This window comes from Dama dama, chromosome 2, assembly GCF_033118175.1.
Source record: "Dama dama isolate Ldn47 chromosome 2, ASM3311817v1, whole genome shotgun sequence".
Lineage (NCBI taxonomy): Eukaryota > Metazoa > Chordata > Mammalia > Artiodactyla > Cervidae > Dama > Dama dama.
The window spans coordinates 11,259,779-11,277,597 of record NC_083682.1 but is presented as its reverse complement, the minus strand read 5'-3'; the positions used below and the strand labels follow the sequence as shown (position 1 = coordinate 11,277,597).

At 47.0% G+C, this 17,819-nt stretch overlaps 2 pseudogenes; one reads left to right on the top strand and one right to left on the bottom strand.

Annotated features, from left to right (window-relative positions):
* The first annotated feature begins 935 nt into the window (after nucleotides 1-935).
* Nucleotides 936-1,501, top strand: LOC133066215 (phosphatidylethanolamine-binding protein 1-like; annotated as a pseudogene).
* A 3,754-nt stretch (nucleotides 1,502-5,255) lies between these two features.
* On the bottom strand, nucleotides 5,256-15,518 carry LOC133067855 (pregnancy-associated glycoprotein 2-like; annotated as a pseudogene).
* Between the last annotated feature and the right edge of the window lie 2,301 nt (nucleotides 15,519-17,819).

The window sequence follows — 17,819 nt, the reverse complement described above, 5'->3', positions numbered from 1 at the left end:
AGTCAGTCCCCAGTGATAGGAACCCCGGTTTTTCTTGTAGATAGTCATCTTCAACATGTGATATTCACCTCTGGTCTAACATGACTGCTCCAGCTCCTGTCATTATATCTGCCTTCCAGAGAAGGGGAAGCAGGATATGTCCCTTTCCTTAAAGAGCATAATCAAAATTTATAAAATTATTTTCACTCATTTCTCACGGTTGCAATGAAGTCACAGAGGCATTTTTAGGTGAAAGAAAGGCTAGGAAATGAACTTTTTAGCTGAGTGGCCCTAAACTGGGGTTTTAGTTACCAAATGAATGAGACAAATAGGAATGCCTGTTATACCCCCCTGATTCAGTGAAGAGAAGGTGACTTACACTATGAAGACATAAAACCCCCAAATCTGAAAGTCTCAGCATAACTAAGCTTTATTTCTCACTCACATCTGACTTTGATGGACAGAGGGCACTCCTCATCACACCCTTTCAGGAAGCAAAGTGGATGGAGGCTCCTTCTGGATACAAAGAAAGGGAGTGTGAGGCAAATTAGGATCTGATTCCAAACACTTCACTTGGAAGTGACATATCACCTCTACCAAATTCCACTGGCCAAAGTAACTTCCATAGTCATGGCAAACCTGGGGGTAGTGGGTACACAAAAGGGTAGGGAAAGTGATCCTACTACAGAATATTCATGATGAGTAACAAGGGCAACCACCCTTCATTCATGTCCCTGCGATTTGTTCTTTGCTTCTTCCCATGCTGTTCCTCCATCTCTTTTGGCCTGTAGATACAGATTCGGATAAGATCAAAAGAGAGGACATATGCTAGACTATAAATATATGGGGAAAACAAGAAAGGAAAGAAGGAAAGGCAGACCGCTGGGAACCTATGCTGCCCCACTTCGGGAGTCCACCAGCCTCTTTCCCTCCTGTCCGACACTCTCAGCTCTGTGATGCCAGGGGACCTCAGCAAGTGGCCTGGGCCCTTGAGCCTGAAGGGAGTGAATTAGAGGCTACAGCACCTGCTGCAAGTCACATACGGCTGGACAGAGGTCAACGACAGCGCCAAAGTGCTGACACCCACCCAGGTTAAGAACAAGCCCACCGGCAATGCATGGGACGGGCTTGATTCAGGTAAATTGTACACCTTGGTCTTAACAGATCTGGATGCGCCCAGCAGGCAGGACCCCCAAACACAGGGAATGGCACCACTTTCTGGTGGTCAACATGAAGGGCAATGACATCAGCAGTGGCACGGTCCTCTCAGATTATGTGGGCTCTGGGCCTCCCAAGGGCACAGGCCTGAGCCGTTACATCTGGCTGGTTTATGAGCAGGAAAGACCACTGAAGTTTGACAAGCGCATTCTCAGCAACCAATCTAGGGACCATTGTGGCAAATTCAAGGTGGCCTCTTTCTGCAAAAAGTATGACCTCGGGAACCCCAGTGACCAGTACTTGTCACCAGGCCAAATGGGATGATTACGTGCCCAAGCTCTACGAACAGTTGTCTGAGAAGTAGAGGAGTGGGACACCATCCCAGAGTTCCCAAACAGTGTTTCCCTTTAATGATGCATGTAGATTTCTACCTACATCCGCCCGCCCCGCCCCCGCCAACCCATCCCCCTACCCCGCCAACCCATCCCCCTACCCCGCCACTTCTTGCCTGAGTCCTCAGCTGTCAGATTTAGGTTTAGGGTGACTTTTCTTTCATTCTGCCTGCCCTGTATAATTCTAGGGGGGTTATGTTTTGATCCAACTTGAACTCTGTTTTGTTGGGGGTTACTTTGCTACTGTGAAGGAGTTTATCAAAATGTTAATGTGAGAACGACAACTCAGATTTTAGAGAAGAAAAAAAAAATTCTGGTAATATTGCAGGCTTGCAATATTAGAACAGAGCATCAAAGAATCTTTAAGGAAGGTTGAAAACAAAGAAGAGATTGACTGCCTCTGCCTTTTGTGAGCCCAAGCACAGAACTGTGTATGAAGGCACCTAACGGCATGTGTTTTCACAGCCCTATCTCACCAAGACAACGAGAACCAGCATGCCCACTAACTCCCAATGCCTCAGGCTGGTTACTGGGTATCAGTGTCCCACTCTGGCTCCTTTAAAGAGCAATACCAGAAAAAGCTACAGAGAGGAAGTCACTTTGCTGTTAAAGCCTGGCCATCCAGATAAGCAGCAGTTCTGGGTAAGAAGTTATCCAGAAATCTGAAAGTCTGTGCTTGTTAACTTGATCACTCTTTGGTGTAAAAAAAAATAAGTCATTCTGGATGTTGTGTTAATTCTGCTGTTTGCTTATAGTTGAATAAAAATAAAAACATTGTGTAGATGAAAAAAAAAGGAAGAAGGAAAGAAGAAAATTAAGAATAAAAGTTCAAAATCTATCGAAAAGCGTGTTTGTAATCACAATTTTGTACTTGTACAGTTTAGGTGATTTAAATAAATTTAACTTATTTAGGAATAAATTTATAAAATAAAAAATAAGAGAAATTTAAAATACAAATGTATTCACTAAACCCAACAAAATAATAATAATGAGACTGTACCATACTAACCATGTAGGGCATGGTGACTGAGCGACTAACACTTTAACTTTCTTTTTCATCAGATTCTCAAGCACTAAGCTCTTTCCCCTACCTTTCATGCTGTGTAAACTATTTAGCACTGGGAGATGTGGAGAGATCTCTAACTGTGAACCCAACCCAAGAAATTTGTAAAGATAAAGAAAACTGGAAAAGTATCTTTTCTGGAGTATACTTAGCAACTTTGCAACTTGTGGGGCAGGTCATTTTGAAGGTGTTTTGAGGCAAATAAGAGATGCATGCTTGGTGATTTGCTCCTCAAGTCCTGAGGGAAGTTAGGTGACTGAATGTCTGGTTACTTGATTTCACAACTGATATCATCCTGGGGAAAGAATGCTCATCAGATCAACACATATTTTCTCACTAAACAGCAGGCTTAGAAAAGTTTCTAAGGCCAACATCAGGTGTTTTTGACATGAAAGGTGGAATGGGGTTAGTCCCCTCTAATACAGAGAGATTGAACTGTGCAGGTTGTCATAGTAACAGTTTGTTGTGCTACCCTAGGAGATAAGGTAAACTGACAAGAAACCAAAGGCCTTTACAACTCTCTTTGCAGTGTGATTTTAGGCTTGAAGTAGTTGGCAAGGAAAGGGTGGCTGGTAAGGGTGAGGAGGGGAGTAATCAGAGCCAGTGCTTTAGCAAGAAAACAGGAGTGCCCGCTCAGTTAAGGTTTCAGTTATCTTCCACTAGATCCTAGGTGAGGAAACAGTGATACGTTGTCTCTGTGGAGGGAACACAGATCAACACCTGTTCCTTTCCCGTCTCAGGCCCAGTCTGATCCCCTTAGAGTAGGAAGTATCACCCCCACCAGAGAGCTGTTGTCTCTGTACCTGTGGCTGCCTCCCCACTTCCCAGCCCTCCCCACCCTGTCTCAGCCCCACGGGTCTGCAGTGGCTCCCATGATCGCCTTGCTGTTACCTGAGCCTGACCCTCTGACTTCTGTCCTGGGATCTGAATCAAGGCAGAAAATCCAGGATGCACATGCCTGGCGAGGATGCTGCACTGTTTTCCACGTGCTCTGCAAGCCTGGGATCATGCTGTTTTATATTCTGTTCTTTTCTCTCAATGTCCTATTGGAAGGATTTCTCTTAACATTGAATACTATTTTCAGGCAGTTGGCTGCTTGATGGCCTGTCTGTGCTGTGGACACTTTATGTTGAATGGACTTTGGGATGTCTCAGATTTTCACTTTTGTTAGAGACTCTGAGGACTTCATCCTTGCCTCTTTATGTTTGTGGGTGCTTCTGATCATAGCTTTACATAAATCTTACAAGCAAAATTCCTGGGACAAAAACAGTAAATATATTTCGGACAAATCATCACCCAAGACTGTACTAATTTGCACTCTTACAAGAAGGGTTCAGGATCTTCCTCTTTCCTGTTTTTCCCACCTTTTCTATCACTGAAGGCTATAAATCTTTGGTCTACAATTTGGAATGGATAAAAGTGGAAGGAAGGTGGAGTAAGACTGTTGCTTTAAAGATCAGATTTATCCTCATGTTGGTGGCACAGGCTACAAATATAGAGCCTCACGAGTAAGGAGTACATTAACAGGCACCAGCTTCAGCCCCAGGCTTAGGCTGATCTAGGGTGATTTTTCCAGGTGATATCATGGTGGTAGCCATGCTGAGACCATGCATGTCTCCTGACCTGGATACAGCAGTGTGTTCAAGTGCATCTACTAACTCATCCATTCATTTAATCAAAGTATATTTCTTGAGGATGGCTACATATCTGTCACAAGTGTTGGAGCCAGAAGATAGGAGACATCTTACCTCTGTACAATGGGGGTCATGCCTTCCCTAAGCTCAAGCGAAGACAGTGAGCTAGCATCTGTAATTAACCAGAGCTGTTATTCTTGCTCCTATTTGTGGTTTCTCAACAACAGCACCATTGCTTATGGTTCCATGGAGAAAACTTGGAGAATGAGTTTGACAAACTGTTCACTTGCCTCTCCATTAAGCCTAGTTCATGATATTTACTGTTAAAGAAAAATAACTGATTCTGCTCTCACCTTTTCCTTGTTTATCAGCTCTGCAACTGGACCTCTTTCACTCCCCGCAAGTCGATCATAATCCAGGGCCATCCCAAAGTGGCCGGGCACATGTACCCATGGACATACGGCCAAGCTGCACACAGATAGTAACTTCAGGGTTTAGGGGTGTGTTTCAGGGTCGGGGTGACAAGCCTAAAGTCAACACCTCACCCTATGCCAGCTTTCCTTGTCTCCCTCAAGAGGAAGCCCTTTACTCCTCTGGCCTCCCATCCACACTATTTTCATTTTCTCCATCTGGCCCTCCCAGTTGGGAGTTGTCTCTTTATCTGTCTCCATGACTTGTAGGTGAGCTCCTAGCCCAGCTCTCTATCCCTGGGGTCCACCACAGCACCTAGCATGTAGTAGGTGCTTAGTAAATTTGTACTGAATGAAAAGATGACTGTGTTTTCCACCTTATTTAGTCTTCCCTGCTCTTTCTCTATTCTGGATCTGACTCTAACCCTGTTGTCCCCAGCCTGGGCCTCTGCCTAGGGTCTCCAAATGGGAAGAAGTGATACTTCTACTCCAAAACTGTCAAACCATGGCAGCTTGAACCAAATGGTTTGTGGCTCTCCCCATGAAGGAAGCTCAGAGAGGCTGAGGGCTCTGTGCACCCTGGATTCCCCCGTTTACATAAACGGTATCCTCCCCAGCATCACTGGAAGTCGAAGGAAGGAGCTTGCTGGATCCTGGAGGAGGGGGGTGGCTCAGGGATCCACATGGGGCTGTCACTTGCAAAGTGGCACTGGAAAGGAAAAGCAGGTGTGGGCAGAAGAGAGCTGGTGACTGGGGTGGAGAGACGGAAGGGAACCATCTCAGTGTAAAGGGCCATACCCAGATCTCCCTGCAGCAGAAGGCCACTGCCAATGTTCCTCCAGAATGGCAAGAATACAGTCTAATTTCATTACCCCTTACCATCTCTCTGAATGAGAAGGTGGTGGAGCTGGTGGGGCAGCCATAAACTCTTCCACTGTCTAGAACCTCCCCCTGATGCTTCCTCTGTGGCTGCCTCTCTATCTCTAGCCACGTGATTCTGGAGTAAACTGTCAATCACAGTTGGTGCAGGGTCATGGCCACACGACCATGTAGGGCCAATTATAGGACCCCATACCCCTACCAATACAGTTGTTCCAGAACTGGACTCAAGATCTGAGTTGAGTCAATCAGATCCCTCCCTGGAGCCCTGATGCCTTCTGAGTTTCTTTCCTCAATGACTAGATGCTTTAGAGATATAAAGCCCTGGGGCAGGCAGCTGCAGTCCTTCAGTAGGTGTAGAAGCCTGAGGGAAGAAAGTTGTCAGGCTAAGAGAATCAAAGAGAGAAGAGAAAGAGTGAGGGTGTCAAACTGTGAGCTGATGGCTTCTGATTTCTTGGGTCCAGTCCCTGAGATCTTTGGATCTGTTCTGGTTCCCGTGTCCCAGATCCCGGATCCCCAGTATCCTTCCAATAAGCCTCCCCTTTCCTTGAAGTCAGTTGGAGTTGGGCTCCTCTCACTAGCAGTTCATACTTGATTCTAGGTCCTGCCCAGGTATGATCCACCTCTGCTACCCAAGGAGAGGCACCCATTCATATGAGCATCATTGAGATGAACCCTTTATTCTTTACTGAGAATAGGGCTTGCAGAGCTTCAAACACAGTTCACCAGCATCCCTGGCAGGTGTGCACTGAGTTGAGAGAATGTGTGTTTAGAGTAGGCCTGATTAATTCCTGAAGCAGCCACAGCATTTACACTGCAAGACCCAGGCCAACCGTTGTTTCCCCAATCAAAATCCGAGAAATACAGCCTCAGGAAGATGTCACCTGGGATCCAGGCCTCCGTGGAGTGCAAGTCCTCTGTGCCCCCTCGAATGCTGCTAATACAGATGTTCTGAGAACTCTAGGGAGACTGAAACACACATCAGTCACCCTGGGCCACTACCTGCCACCCCTATCAATATCCAGACCTGGCATATTTTTTGGTTTCACTTCCCTCCTTCGGTAAGAATCAAGTGGTTCTCTCAGCACCTGAGGAAGTGGGGTACAGCCAAGAACAAGAAGGGCCAAGACATGTGGTTGCCATGAGGAAAGGAGGATTGGGAGTTTGGGATTTTTAAATGAAAATTAATATAGAGGATGGATGAAGAACAAAGTATTACTGTATAACAATGGGAACTATATGCAATACCCTGTGATAAACTGCAATGGAAAACAATATGAAAAATACATATATATAAATATTTGTATATATGTATCTGAGTCACTTTGCTTTGCAGCAGAACTTAATGCAGCACTAAAAAATCAACAATACATCAATCATTTTTTTAAAGACCAAGAGTGTCCTGTAGGTCCCCTCACGCTCTGCTGTTTCTTCCCTTCTCACCTCCACTCACAGTTTTCTCTGCAGAGAATGCCTGTTTTCTCTCTCTTCATCACAAACTGTTCTCTTCTTAAACATTTTTTATTTTAATACTTTGTTCTTCATCCATCCTCTATATTAGGTTTCATTTAATAAACCCAAACTCCCAATCCTCCTTTCCCATATCCCCCTGCCTCATGGCAACCACATGTCTTGGTCCTTCTTGTTCTTGGGTATACCCCACGTCCTCAGGTGATGAGAAAATAAAATTTGATTTTATATTGTTATTTTATAGCCAAATAACAATATCATGAGCTTCAGGTGGACAGTACAAGGAATCAGCCATACATATATATATAGCTGTTTTCTCCAAGGTTCCCCATCCAGGCTGCCATATAACATCGAGCAGAGTTCCAGGGCTACACAATAGGTCGTTGTTGTTTATCCATCTTAAATATAGCAGTGCCCACAACTTGTTCTTTATACTGCACTCAGGCCCTTAGGAAGCCTTCCTGGACATACCCTTACCCTCCATGGCCACTCCAGGTTGGGTTGGTTGACTTATCCTGATGCTCCCCTCGTTCGTAGACCTCATCACCCCTAATGTGGCCCCAGTACCCCTTTGCACAACCCCAGGGGGTGCCATGTGTGTGGAATCCAGTATAGAGTCACCTCAACCCAAGCAGGCCTCCTTATGCCTCCATGAGGCTGGGAGTTTAGAATTACTGAAATTCCCTCTTTTCCTCAAAGCCTTCTTTGAGTCTGCCAGCCTGCCCTGAACTCCCATAGGGAGCTGACATTAAATCTTAACCCTGTGCCAGGGCTGTGCAATCACTATGCTCCTTTATCCACCTTAGCATCCTACCTTCCCCACAGAGAGGTCAGGTAACCCCAACTCACAGAGGGGGGACCGGGGCTTAGCAAGGGGAAGTCGTAGCTGAGGACTGGGATAACCATGTAGGTTAACATCCAAACCAGGACAACTGTGAGAAGGAAAAGAGACTGTCAACCCCCGTGGTGGGACAGCACACTGGGACTGTCCCCAGCCATCCTCCTTGTCACATGGCCTATTTCACAGATTGCTAGAGCTGACTTTCCAGGTTTATCCATTTGAAGGCTCTGGTTGAACTGAAGCCTTTTGAGGGCAGAGGACCTTAGCATTCCCTTCTCCTTATGCCAGGCATCATGCCAGCATGGGGTGGTGTCTCCACATTTCTTTCCAGAGGATAGATGTGCCAGGCTTCACTCTCTTTACTCTGTGCCAGAGGCCTTTACTCTCAAGTGGTTGGTTTTGTGGGAGGCGCTGGCCCAGCCACACGGGCTAAGCAGCATCTGCAATGGTGTGACTTGGCCTGTGACTTGACTGGGAGGAGGGCAGAGGACACCCTCCTACCAGCAGCAGCCCAAGGAGGGTTCCTGCAAGTCCCAGATTTGAGAGCCAGCCCAAAGGATTGGCCCCTCACCTGCCGCATATAGACTTGAGGGGGCACAGGGTAGTCAGTGCTGTCGATCATGAAGATGACAAGAGGCAGGGCCCCAATGCTCTTATATGAAACCACATGCTGTAAGAGAAAGAGGGAGGGAGGTTGGCCCTGCTGATCCTTGGTGTGCAAGGAGACCAGGAGTGACCCAGTGGCTTGACCCTTCACCTCATGATCCTTGGAGGCGATAGCATCGATGAGCTTCTGGATGTTGGGGACCACTTTACTTGGGCCAATCAACAAAGAGGTCCTGGTGTCCACAAGGACTTGACATCCGCCGGAACAACCAATCACCATCCCATTCACTGGGAGACAGTGGGACAAAGCGTGCACCAGCGTCACTCTGAGTCTCCCCCACGACTGTCCCCTCCTTGAAAGTCTCCTGAACAGTCGGGGCTTCAGCTCTAGCCCTGACTCTGTTTTCCTTTGCTCTTTGTCATGTCACCTTCTTTGACATCCTTGAAAGCAGTACTTGAATCTTCCAGGCCCTTTCACTCCTCAGGGCCATGACAGGTTCTCGTCGCCCTTCCTAGAAGACCACCATCCCCTTTGTCTAGCTAACTTCTCGTTTTCCAGGTTCCAGCTTAATTGCCACATGTTCAGCGAAGTCTTTCCCCTGGACTGGATTAGTCTCCTGCCTTGGTCACTGTCTCTAGACCCTTCCTCATGTCTAGCATGTACCAAAGTGGTAATTCACTAAGTGTGTGAGTCGTTTCATGTACATATGCCTTACGAGATGTTAGGGCAAGTTTTATCCTCATTGCCTTGCTAGAGTGCCTGGCACACAGTGGATGCACAATGTTTATTGAAGAAATAAATAAATAATTGAAAAAATCAATGAGGAACACCCAGAGATCTGTATCTGGTTTCTGACCAATGATGGGTCAACCAACATAGTGAAAATGGAGGTTCCCTGGAGCATCAGATTCTCAGAGTGGTAGGTGGGGAGACACGGGCTCCCTAGGAGAGATTGTCTCCAAGCACTGGCTCCTCACCAGGCTCAGACACTGAGGCCCTGGTCAGGGGATGCCCAAGCTAGCCCAGAAGACGTCCAAAGGACAGCTCAGTTTTCCTCTGAGGCTATCACATAGAATCTCATCAATTATTGCCCCTTGTTCTCTGCCGCTTCTGGAACCCAGCTTCCTGACTCTCTGTCACAGCCCTTGCCCCACTGTGTGCCCACTATGGGGGTGAGGAGCTGTGGTTACGTGGGATATCTCTCTTTATGAGTTGCTCTCAGGCCTCAAAACTGCAGTCAACCTGTCTCCACTAGTGGGTAACTTCTCCCAAAGGAGACCAGCTTTCCCCGTTTTTTCAGGACTTTCTCTGTTTTTTAACTGTCTGTTCTATGTGCTGAGAACTCACTTGGTCCCGGTAACCCTGGACAGTTGGTCATCTTATCACAACCCTATGACGAAACTCTTGTGATCCTCTCTTCACTGCACTTTAGGGTCCTCAAGCCATGCTCCCTGCCTCACAGCACAGTGGGTGCAGCCCTGCTCGGGCTGCCCGGTTCTCTCTGGATCATCTCAGGACCTGGACAGAAGTCTCTGCAGGAGGCTGCGGTGATTATAAACCCATGGGTGTGTATCTGTGTTTGTGTATCTGTGTTTGTGTGTGTGTTTGTATATGTCTCTGTGTGTGTATCTGTGTGTATCTGTCTGCTTGTGTGTGTTTATATTTGTGCCTATGTGTGTGTTTATGTGTCTCTCTGTGTGTTTATGTGGATCTGTGGGGGTGGAGTGTATATTTGTGTATTTGACAGAGTATCTGAGAGTACATTTGTGTCTGCATGTATCCATGTGCATGTGTGGGAGCATCATTTGGGGTGATCCTCAGAGGGAGAGGCTTACCTGTCCATGGTGTTCTGCCAGTACCAAGCTTTGGTCACCGGTACCCAGTTGAGCTCTCCATTGTAGTAGGCATTGTCCACTCCACCAAACATCACCACACTGCTACTTTCCTTCTGGCTGTCACAAGAAGGAAGAGAGGAGGCTCTTTGGAGGATAGAAATGCCAGGCACTGTGTGTGGGCTGGGCTTGTCCACCCATCAGAGGCACTACTAGAGTCCCCATTTTATAGATGCAGAAATTGAGGTTTGGAAGGATTGAGAACCCAACCAAAGTTGGTCACCAGCCAATGAGTGGCACAGAAGAGGTTCGAAGCTGGGAAAACTGACCGGGCTTCTGAAGAGAGCCTGGTCCCCTCCAGTGACCTGAGTGCTCACAGATCCCTACAGGGTACATCATGATGGAGGGGTCTGGCATTTCCCTTATCTAAACTGTCATTTTTCAGAAAAGTTGAGGCCTGAAGGCACAAGCAGCATGGGTTCAGGGGCACCCAGTGTTGGCTTCTCTGACATGTGACCTGTACCATACATAATGTACCGTCCATGAGGCCCCACATTCAGCAGGCCCCTCACCTCTGTCACCCTGTCTTGAAATTCCTAATACTTGTTGAACAAGGGGTCCAACAGTTTCATTTTGCACTGGCTCCTGCAAACTGTGTAGCTCATCCTGGGCTCCCAGTGAAATGTTAGCGAGGAAGGAAATGTTCCCGCCATCCTTCTCTTTTCTTCCGTATCAAGTCCCTCAGAAAATCCTATTCTCTTTTCCTCCAGCCTGTTTCCTGATATCTTTCATTGCTCTCTCTTCCCTCCATCCCCATGGACCAAGCTGCAGCCCTTGAGACCACAAGCACAGTTGTGTTTCAATAAAGTTTTATTTACAAAAACCAGTGGTGGGGCCAGATGTGGCCCTGGGGGTCTCAGTTTCCATGGGCTAGACTATCTGTCAGGAAAAAGGTGGCCTATAATTTTTCATGCAACTGCAAGCATCTTACAGCTAATTTGGAGAGAGAGCTTGTCCAGCTCAGACTTATGTGCTCAAGTAGAAGGCAAAGAGAGGCTCAGAAATGACACCTTGTTCCTCCAGGTTGTCAAAGATGGGGGTTATCTCTGGGGTGGAGAAACTGGGGTAGCTCAAGCCGAGGGTGCCATCAAAGGGTACATGACTGAACCCGAACTCCTCCAAGCTCAGGCCAAATGGCTGGGCAGTGCTAACAAGGTTGTTGATCTGTGGAAGAGACGAGTGTTCCAACATCATGGTTTGGGAAGTGAGGCTGAGACAGGTGGGTATGCAGATGGCATTAGAACCACAGAGAATAACTGAGACCTGGCCTTGGACTCGCTTATCCTCAGATGGGGAGACCAAGTTGGGACAAGAATTCAGGTTCCATTTGTGTGGGGCTGTGTATTTAACAACAGCTGCTCCTCTGGCAAACATCATCTGAATGAGTCAAGTTGACCTCATGCCTTCTGTCCATGTGGGTCATTCTGGACTCAGGACCAAGTGGTTCCCCCTTGTGGGCAAAATGAATAGAGTGCAGGGTAGCCTTCTCTTTGGCATCACTATGATCTGATGACAGAAATGGACAGAATTCACTGAGGTGCGTTGTGGATTCTGCATCTGCCCAGAAGACAGAAGTCCATTATACAATGTCACTGGACAGGTTCATATGAAAACTCTGCCTGGGAAACATGCACTTGGGGATGGATATTTGTGTGGGGTACGGGGGGAATACTCAGGTACTTTGGAGGAGGCAGGCCATAGCTTTTATTAGATTCTCAAAAGCCCAATAGAGTAGGAAACCGTTTATCGGGCCCCTCCCACATCTGTGACCCCTGCTTTCCCAGGCTGAATGCCTGAAGCCCGAGACTTTCCCCACGGGCCCCAGATCACTTTTATCCTGTCCCAAACACACCACACCAGCTTGAGTCATGACTGGCCAGGCCAGCTCTACTACTTACCACAGGTGTGACCTTGGCCAGGCCCTTGCTCTCTGCACTTCAGTTCCCTCATCTGTATCATGGAGCTAATCGTAGTACCTGCTGCATGAGGTTGTTGCAGGATTAAACCAGTTATTTGCAAGAAAGTGCCCAGCACAGTCTGAAAATATAAAACTGGTTACTTTTTCTTCATCTCTCCCTGATCCCAACAAAAGGAACCTTGAGCTGCTCATGGGCAAAGGAGCTATAAGCCCACACTCCAAGCCCCTCTCTGGGTTAGCCACTCTGGGAGTTTGTGTGTCAGCAAGGGTGCTGTCTCCCCAGGAACAGAGTCCTGAGGGGTAAGCAACGGTCGTTCCCAAGGCCAGCCATGACTCCACTTCTGTTGCCACGTTACCCGAACAGTGTCATAGCTAAGATCTGCGCTCATCCTCCCAGATCCGTAGATGATGTTGAAGGACTTGTTTGTATACCAGAAGGTGGAGAACTCTTGAGGGTTGAAGGTAATGTGTGTATCTGCAGACACAAGAGATGAGTGTCTGTCAGTTGCCAAGGGTAGAGAAGGGGGTGGGAAAGTGAGTACAAGATGGGGCGAAGGGCAGGTACTCACAAAAGGCAGGACTGAAACAGCTGATGGAAGGCACCCACAGTTTAGATGAGCTGGTGTCAAAGAGGACCCGAAATTCCTTAGGGGGTGTTCCAATGGTGATGTTACCAAAATAAGCTAGCTATGGGAGCCAAAGAGGGTGGGCCAGTGCAGATCTGGCTCCCCTTGAGTCCCACACTGCTATCTCCCTCTGGGTGTCACATTGCAGCTCACAGGCTTTGCTCACAAGGGTGTCTGCATTTGATCTTTTTTTTTTTTTTTCTGTGCCCTGCAGCATGTGGGATATTAGCTTCTCAACCAGGCATTGAAGCGGCACCTCCTGCATTGGAAGCCCAGAGTCATAACTCCTGAACCCCCAGGGAAGTCCAGTGACTTCAATTGAGAAACTCTGCAGCCTCCTCTTCAAGCCCCAGTCTGAGTGCCTCTTTCTCCATGTGGTCCTCCCAGGTCACCCCAAGGCCACTCCCTCTAAACTCAGACCACATCCCATATACACCACACAGGTGGCCCTTCCATTTGACATGTATTTACTCTTTGCCTCTATTTAAGGGTGGCCTGTGCATTCGTGAAGAAGAGATAAGACTTTTTCTAAAGTCAATAGCTATGAATATAGTGTCAGATTATTGCGACCTCAAGTGCCTTATGGGCTCAGTACATTTTTAATGTAATCATTCTTGGATCTGCAGAGGATAAACTTTCTCTACCTGGGGTTTCATACTTGATGTGCAGTTGGCTCTATCTTTTGATCGGTTATGGTTCACCCTTTATCTGTAACTCAGTGGCTCACTTCTTTCAGAAAGAACAATCTCCCTCAAAGTAATATCTTTGGCACAGAAATGGGTGTTCACTAGCCAGCTGATAAAGCTGGGCCCAGTCAGCACAGCCCAAGAGTTGAGGATGACAGTGCCTTCTCCTCTGGGAATGGGGTCCCTGTTTCCCACTGTTTCTGCCTCCTGCAGGAGCCCCAGCCCCAGCATCCCACCTGGCACCTCCAGGTGAGCCCCATTGCTAGGCCAGAGCACCAGGGGGCGCTGTGGAGCACCATCCTCCCAACGTACTCACATCCATGAAATTCTTCAGAGGGTGAGATGAGAATTTCTGGTCATGAGAGGAATTCTGGGACAGGTGGTAAGCTTGTTCCTCTAGGAAATTGTTCAGCAAGTTTTTTTCCATGAGCGTTTCTCGCATGGTCTTCATCTTCATTAGAGGGATTCTTCCACCAAGCATGCAGAAAAGGAAATGAAGAAGCAGCAGTCAGCTCTCTGTGTTATAGTATGACTGCCATACCTGGTATTATAATGGCACTGTATATTTTCCAGGCATTTTTATGAACATCATCTTTTTATTAGAATGCCATGCAAAGATCATGTCAGAGACCTCCATCTGAATACAGGTTCTGTTGTGTAATCATCAATTCAGTCACTCAGTTGTGTCCAACTCTTTGCAACCCCATGGACTGTAGCACGCCAGGCTTCCCTGTCCATCACCAACTCCAAGAGCTGGCTCAAACTCATGTCCATTGAGTCAGTGATGCCATCCAACCATCTCATCCTCTGTCATCCCCTTCTCCTCCTGCCTTCAATCTTCCCCAGCGTCAGGGTCTTTTCCAATGAGTCAGTTCTTCCCATCAGGTGGCCAAAGAATTGGAGCTTCAGTTTCAGCAGCAGTCCTTCCAGTGAATATTCAGGACTGATTTCCCTTAGGATTGACTGGTCAGATCTGCTTGCAGTCCAAGGGACTCTCAAGAGTCTTCTCCAACACCACAGTTCAAAAGTATCATGTGTAATCATGAGTAAGCCATATGACCATTTGGAGTCGGTTTCCCTTTGATAAAAAGGTGGAATATAATAATCCCCACTCCCAGTGTAGAATGTTTTGCATGTTAAGTAACATGATGGATGTAATGTACCTGTTATATAGGAAGTCTCAACAATGAAAGCCTTTGCTGTGGCCATCGCACTGTATCTTTCTTAAGCTTTGAGAGGAAGTTAAAAGGGGCATCAATATCCTCTTATTTACAGGAGAGGAATTTGAAATTCAGGGAGTCTGTGACTTGGCTATGGTCACACTGCTTGTCAGAGGGAAAGCAGACAAGAATTACCACACCACTCTTTCTCCAGAGTTGAATACAAGAGAGGGGTGAGAGAGGAAGCTAGAAGATGGGGGACAAATTAGGGAAATTAAAAGGCTAAAGAAACAAGGAAGCATCAAAATTGAAAAACTGAAAGAAAACAACACAGAGAATTCTGAACACACAGAGACATCGAAAGAGATGGAGAGATAAATGAGAGACATCGAGATAAATACAGACACATACACACAAAATTAGAGAGGAAGGAGAGAGGAGACCTAGAAGCAAATGAAAGAGAAATGCTATTCCACAGAACCACACTTACAGTTGCATAGGTTGTGCACTAAAGAATTCCAGAGTGCCATCTAAACATAGATCATTTTGTGACTGGTACCCCCAGAATTGTGCAACTCTGCAGGCCTACCCCAAGACCCTGGAGCCCCATGATGCCCATGGCAAGGACTTATCAATAAGTGAGGGTTGAACTTTAAAACTGTCAAAGAATGATTGCATATTACCTCCTAACCCAGAAAGAGAGGTAATGCCACTTACAGTCCCTGTACTTACATGACCACACACTCTGAGAGGGCCACCAGCCCAAGGAGCCCAAGCCACTTCATGCTTCTTTCCTGGGTCCAAGTACTCAGGAAAGAGCAGGTTCTTAGCATGTAGTGGTGACAGGGAGCTCCTAGTTAATATATGCTTGGACCTGCCCTAATTGTTCCCTTTAGGCCACAAATGGATTTGATAAAAAAAAAAAATAGAAACCTCTTGATAAAATCTTTACCTCCACCAGTGTCCTTGGGGAGTGGACTTAGAGAATTCTCAGAATACAGAGAACTCTACAGTAATCTCTTCCTTAAGGCTTGGCTGGAAAATCAACCTGAACTGCATGGACTGTCTCAGAGTGGGGAGATTCTTGCCACCTTGGAGAAAAGACTGCTATTAACATGATGAAAGTAAATGCTGGGGGCCCTGCTAGACATTCCTGATCCAATATGGTCTTCCTAGCAACTTCATGAGATGTACATTGCTGTCCTCAGTTGGAGAGGAGATTGCTAAGAGGAAAAGAGGTCAAATGGCAAAGTGAAGACATTAGGGGCAGCCCAGGGACATATAAGTGGCTTTAGGTAGTGGGCCAGATGGCTCAGATCGTAGGTGATTCCAGTCTACGTCAAAGAGCCAGGCTAGAGCAGTATTAAAATTGCAAAATTTCAATATTGGAAGAAATGTGATGCATGCGTCCACAAGATACAAACAGAAGGCCAAACCCACCTGGGTCTTCCAGTTAAGCTTGTTGGAGATCACATTCTTCCTTCTGGAATTTCTGCTCGGGAAACAGTGGGAATAGAGCCATACTCACTGCTAATGGTTCTCAAGGAGAGAGACAGCCTCCCCCAGGGACCCTTTGATTCCATTCTGTTGGCATCACCCCAAGCTGGACAACAAAATGGTAGGTCATCCAAAGCATTTAAAATACTTCCTAATGTATCTAAGTGTCCTGGCATGTCTTATACCCAGAGTTCCCTTATGAGAGGCGATTCATCAGCCCAATACGTGCTTCCTCTGAGGAATCTACAACCTTCCCTGTTGGTAACTTCTGCCTTATAACACCTGATCTCATCCCTAAGGACCAAAATGGTGAAAAGGTTCAATGGCCAAGGCTCCTAAAGTCCTCTGTCTCACACAAGCTGAGTGCCAACTGGTCTACCACTCCCTGGTCTGCGTCCATCATGAATGGATGCAGTGTCTTACTCTTTCTTCATGGAACCCCTGGCTGAGCGACATTGGGTGGGCTGAGACTAGCCTGTTTTCAAGGAACTGTTCCCTCTTTGATGCTCAAAGAAGACCTTGGATCTTTTAAGATCTTGGTTGGGTTGGGGGGGGGTGCAACAAATCATGATCTTTGAGGAGTTTGTTTAAAGGATCTGGTTAGAGAAAAAGGACAGACTCACAGGGCAAGGCTGGGCATTCCCGGGTCCAGTTGATCATGAGTTGAGTTCCACTAGACTTAAGGGTCAGGTGCTGATGCTAGCCACAGGCCACCTTTGGAGAAGGAATGGAGGAAAGAGATTTTGCCCAGAGATCAGTGTGGTCAGGGTCCCCCATGATCACATGGGGAAAATGAGACAAGAGCCTTTACTTGTCTCTTGGCTCTATCAGTTCCCTGAGGGCTTAGGGGAGAGGATAAGAACATGGAGAAGGGAAGAGTCACTCGTGGTGCCCCTGGCACCTGATACCCCTGGTGATAACCATCTTGTCTACACAGCTCTGGGCTCAGAGATGACTCAGCTCTGTGACAGCCCCAGAGTCTCCCTTCTAGGGAGGACAGAGATGGCCCATTGCTGGTATTTCACAAGTGAAGTATGTGATGAGTTTATGGTGAGTGATCTCTGGCCAGTGTCCAAGTGTGGAAGGAAGAATGGAGGTGGAAAGTAGCCATTTATTAAGCTTGATTACCTTGGGGATTTGTAATGGCTATTTCTGGGTCTGGAAAGACCTCCCAGTTCTTTGCATGACTGGCTCCTTCTAAACATTCAGCATCATCTCAAATGTCTCCCCCTCAGGGAGGCCTTTCCTGGCCACTCCAGTCTCCCAGCACAGATTCTGGTCCACCGATAAGACCATAGTCACTGAATGCATTTGCCCACATGCTTTTCATGGGCATCTTGAGAGTGTCCCCAACTTACAGATGAGGAAACTGAGGGATAAGTGTCTCCCTGCAAGCCACAGGGCCTGTGAGTAGCTGAGCCAAGATTTGAATCCAGGTCTATCTGACTGCTAATCCCAGCTACTCCTTAGTCCTAGGCTTGGGGGACCAGTAAGTGATACAGAGAAGAGGGCGGGGGATGGAGGGAGAAATTGAGAAAGGATCTCATCTATAAGGAAATATTCCTTCGTCTAGTGAATACTTCTTCAAGGTGCTGTAAGCCTAGTGT